Source organism: Phoenix dactylifera, unplaced genomic scaffold, assembly GCF_009389715.1.
Source record: "Phoenix dactylifera cultivar Barhee BC4 unplaced genomic scaffold, palm_55x_up_171113_PBpolish2nd_filt_p 001143F, whole genome shotgun sequence".
In the NCBI taxonomy this organism is placed as follows: domain Eukaryota; kingdom Viridiplantae; phylum Streptophyta; class Magnoliopsida; order Arecales; family Arecaceae; genus Phoenix; species Phoenix dactylifera.
In genome coordinates this window covers 67,094-72,778 of record NW_024068484.1, presented here as the reverse complement: position 1 = coordinate 72,778, position 5,685 = coordinate 67,094, and positions in this window count along the sequence as shown.

Genomic DNA, 5,685 nt, shown 5'->3' with positions numbered 1-5,685 from the left:
ATATTTTATCTAGTTTATTGCAAATACCTAAGTACGATGAGGCTCCAACCTCACATCCCCAAAGGGAGATTGCTTTAAACCTAATTCTAGGTAGAGAGAACTGCGGTCCTCTTGACATAGTTAAGTCCCAAGACCTCAATGCTGAAATGAGATTGCTTTTGAGCATAATCAACAGGGTCTTGTTCCCAAAAACCAGTCGCTTCGACTTCGTTTCAGAGCGAGACTTGGCCATTATGCACCACATCCTGCTAGGGATTCCCCTAAATCTTCCTAGGCTCATGTTGAACTACATCTCAATCTGTCATAGGTACTCCAGATTCAGCATACCGTATGGGATGGTCTTCACCCTACTTTTCAAGCACTTTAAGGTTCCTATCCCTGAAAATGAGCCAGAGAAACCCTTGAGAAACACTGACTTCTATAACGAGAGCACACTACATAGGATGGAATTTCACAAGAAAAACGGGTCTTGGGTTAAGGTCTGTAAAAGAAAATCCCAAACTGTAGAACCTGAGATCCATCATCAGGAGCCTGTCCACCTCTCTCCTCCACATAGCCCTATACCCTTTACTGATCATATGGAGAGCTTTCCTTTTCCTGATGTACCTTCCAGCTCGGCTGGACCATCCACTTCCATGCCTCCTCCTCCAGTTTGTGGATCGACTCTCTTGTCGGATGAGCAGATGCACACCCTAGCATCCATGGTGTGCCAGCAAATAAGGGAAGAAATGAGATCAGTGATTTCTGCTGAGATAGCTCCCATCCGCACTTCACATGAAGCACTCTTAGAAGAGTTGAAAGAAATCAGAACTCAAATGGAAGCTATAGGGTCAGAATTGGTTTGTGTGGCATCAAACCAAACTAGAAGATCATGTGAGATACAAGCTGAATTGAAGATCATATCGGATAGTCTTCAAGAGCTGACGAGCCCTGAAGGCAATTTGGGCAGTGTGGCTGCCCAGCTTAGAGGGAGGATTGATAGGGCAACCCATGAAATTAAAGCATTAGTGACAGCACTCAATCAGTCTCAGGGCGATAACTTTAGAAGTTTAATGGAAGCAATAAATAGGTTTGTGGAGGCTGCTGCTGCGGCTATTGAGCGTGCTCGCCGGTGAGGCACATTTTGTGGACATCTAGGGTTCATCTTTTTGTATAGCCCTAGGCTTATATGAAACTCCTTTTGTGTTTGCAATCAATCCTTGTAAGGGCATCAAATGTTGTAATACTATATGATTGCCATATCCCTTCTTTTTGAATCTTGGAGTATGTTTCTAATATTGTGATGTGCCATGGAAATGTCATAATATACCTTGAATGTTCAAACTTGACAATGTGCAACCATTTCACTATTTTGCCAACTTGACAATGCATATGAAACAGGGGGAGCACAACTTGTAATAATTAAGTTTAAATGGTCTGAAATAAATTCCAAAACAAAGGGGGAGTAAAATTCACCTTCCCAAATCATTGAATGTTTCATGTTAATATGAATGCTGAATTCTAATATGCAAATCTGAAAAAGGAAGTAGAACCATTCAAATAGGCATCGCGTTTTGGGGGAATAGGCAAAATTTGTCCCCTTCATTGTTGATGACAAAAAGGGGGAGTAGTATGGAATGCAAAATGCAAAATGAAAAGATAAAATTGAAGAATATTGACTTAAAGACAATTGTCCTTTTGGAAAAGAAAGGGGGAGTCAAAAGTATTTGGCTTTTGATTGTCTTTAGCATCAATATTTCATCGATTTACACTTTAACTTGATTCAAATCTAAAAGTGATAGATGATATGCCAAAATTGCTCAAAGAGCTACTAAGATCAATGCTTATGCATAAGGATAGAACTGACAGTTGACTATATTGATTTATGCATACTGTATCTAGCTCTAACCAAAACACAATACTTGTACATCTGATCAAATACTGTGTATGTTGGGAACCCGCCCATGCTGCTGATATTTCAAAAACAAAAATCAGATGGCAGCGGAATCGGCATGCACGGGTTCGACGTTCATCGCATGAACGTTGTTTCTAGACCTTTCGTAATTAGGTAAGAATTAAAACTTTTAAAACTATTAGGAAGATCAAATCTTCACCTTGCGCGGGTAGATGATCACCGCAAATCTGAATTCGTGGTTTTGGAAGAGGGTTCGCTTGAAGCCGTTCAAACGTCCGGCCTCTACGGGTATCCACACGAAGCAGGATCCGATCCAAGCTCTCTATCTCACCGGGGTGCTAGCTCCCTTGCAGAGATAGCTTTTGATGGCTGATCTCCTCTCTTTCAATCAACCCTTGATTGTGCTTGAGAGGAGGAAGAAGAAGGATGAAGATGGGAAGAAGATCAAAAGCCCCTGCAGCCTTCTTCTTTTTCCATGCGTTGGAGCCAAGGAAGAAGACCAAGAGGAGGGAGACGCCTCCTCTTCTTTTCCCTTTGCTGATGGCGGCTGAACCAAGGAGAGATGGAGAGGGGGTGGCCACGTGATGAAGAGGAGAAAAAGGTCCATCTAGGGCGCCGGCCCTAGTCCTCCTTTAATAAGGATGAAGGGCTCCTACAAGTTAGGAGCCCTTGACTACTTTCCAAGAGGGGGCGTCGGCCCCCTTTCTCTCTTCATGTCGCACCAACTAAGTGAAGAGGGGCTGATGCCCCTCTTACTTGGTTAACCCAATCCTCTTCCAAAAAGGATTAGGTGCCTCTCTCATGGTTTAATCCTAATCTAATTAGGATTAGCCAAATTTGGGTTCAATCTACGCTTGTCCTAATCCAATTAGGACTTGAATGAATCATGACTTAATTGAACTCTTCAATCCTAATCCAATTAGGAGTCATGTTGATTCATTAGATTAATAATTAATTTAGACTTAAGGAATCCTAATCCAATTAGGATTTGTTTAATTTTAGTCCTAATCCAATTAGGACTTTATTTGAATTCGAAGTCCTAATCCAATTAGGATTTCTAGGAATCCTACTCCAAGTAGGAATCCAATTTTAATTCAAAGTTCCTAATCTCATTAGGATTGTAGGAATCCTATTCCAAGTAGGAATCCCAGTCCTACTCCAACTAGGATTCCCAGTCCTAATCCAATTAGGACTCTAGAAATCCTACCCAAAGTAGGATTCTTGTTTCAAGTCCAATTAATTAATTCCCTTTCCTTCTTCAACTTCTTATCAATCAAATTGATTACTTGTGATTCCTAATCACGATTTCAACCATCGGATCGGTCAATACTTCTAGTGTGTGTGACCCCATAGGTTCTACTCTGACTGGTAGTGAGATATATTGTGATCTCTATCTCAATATCATTGAAAACTCCTTTCAATGGGTTGGAACGATTCCAACTCAACTCATTAGGGTTTATCGATCATCAAGATAATCCCTATGAGTCCCACCATCCACCAGTGACACCTAGCAGCATGTAGTGGCTACCCAGTAGAATAGAAAGATGAACCTCTAGGTGCAGTTAACGTGTGATACAGTCCTACTATCGTGGATCCCTATAGGACGGAGGTCATGGACAACTCGTCAAACCCCATCGTCTGTCATATGTCAAGATTTATTCGACTTGAGTTCGATAATGGAAAACTCTTTTTCCACTTTATATTACTGCCCTGGCCAAGGTCTTAGAACTCAGTCTAACAAATCACATAGGATCACTCCTCTTCTATCAAGGTCGATAGATTCCTTATAGGTGCATACCCTACTCCTACAGTGAACTTACTGCAGCCAATCTACACTGCATGGACCCATATGGCTAGAGACCATGTATGTGTGCAGTCAAACTACAATAACCTCACTGTGAGTAGCCGAAGCACCGCAGGTCAAAGGACCAGTCACACTACTGCAACATCAAGCAAGTCACTGACGAGTGGATAGACATCCAAGTGACTTCTTGTCTTGGTCACGCTCAGTACCCTTGTTCTCTAACAAGCACCTGCACTATCACTTCAGTGTCCCTACACTGTGGACTCAAGTTTCGTCCATCCAGAAGGAGAGTGATCTGTGCACTGATCGAATCGATCACCGTCCTCGTGATGATCCATTGATCAGGAGCGTTTAGAAATTAATCACCAATGATACATGGCTCAAATTCTCAACTCTTGAGAATATGTATCATCATCTTATTAATTTCTTGGACGATTCATAGACACATAAACAATATGAATGAAAGGATGCCTTTTATTTATTCAATAATAAATAGTCAAGTACAAAATTATGTCCCTAGAATCAACAATGTGTCAGCCAAATTGGCTTCTAGGGCATACATCTAACAATCTCCCACTTGCACTAAAGCCAATTGGTCATATATCTTAGGCCCATCTTCTCAAGGTGGGCTTCAGTCTTTTGCTGGCTCAGCTGCTTAGTGAACGGGTCTGCCACGTTATCCGCGGAGTCTACTCTCTGTACCTCTACATCATAGTCGCGTATGAAATGGAAGCGCCGCTCTATGTGCTTGGACTTCTGATGAGACCATGGCTCCATAGCTAGTGCTATGGTGCCAATGTTATCGCAGTAAAGTGTTATGGCATCTAATGACATTACACCTAACTCTGCAATTAACTTTTAATCAGAAGGTTTCCACTGCACCCTTAGATACGGCTTAACATTCAGCTTCTAGGGTAGAATCTATAATGATCGGTTGTTTGGAACTCTTCCAATTTACTGAACCACAATTGCACATATTCTGATGTAGACTTTCTATCATCAATATGTGTGCATCCTTCTACCTTCAACTCTGATCTTCTTCCAAAGACCAAGAACATGTCCTTAGTTCTTCTCAAGTACTTAAGACTGTTCTTCACAGCTATCCAGTGCTTCTTGCCTGGATCCGACTGATATCTGCTTGTGACACTCACAGCAAGAGCTATATCAGGTTGTGCACACAGCATGACATACATGAGGCTTCCTATTGCCGATGCATCGGGAATCTTGCTCATGTGTTGAATCTCTTCAGATGTGTTGGGGCACATCTTCTTGGAGAGATGAATTCCATGTCTTAGGGGTAAGAGACCTCTCTTGGAGTTTTCCATGCTGAACCTCTTCAGCACCTCCTCTATGTACATCTTCTGTGAAAGGCCAAGCATCCTTTTAGATCTATCTCTATAGACCTTTATTCCCAAAATATAGGATGCTTCCCCAAGGTCTTTCATGGAGAATTCTTTTTGACAACCAGACCTTGACCGAGGTTAGCATGGGAATATCATTCCCAATCAGGAGAATGTCATCTACGTACAGTACGAGAAAAACGACAGCACTCCCACTAACCTTTTTGTAAACACATAGTTCCTCTTCGTTTTTGATGAAATCAAACGTTTTGATTGCATCATCGAAACGAGTGTTCCAACTCCGAGAGGCTTTGCTTTAGTCCATAGATGGACCTTTGCAGCTTGCAGACCTTGTGATCTCCATCACTGGAAGTGAAACCCAAAGGCTGTTCCATATAGATATCTTCATCAAGATATCCATTCAGGAAAGCAGTTTTCACATCCATCTGCCAAATTTCATAATCATGAAATGCTGCAATGGCAAGAAATGTTCGGATGGATTTTAGCATGGCTACAGGTGAAAAGGTCTCCTGATAGTCAATGCCTTCGCGTTGACTATACCCTTTCGCCACAAGCCTTGCTTTATAGGTCTCTACCTCTCCATCCGAACCTATCTTCCTTTTGTAGATCCATTTGCATCCAATAGG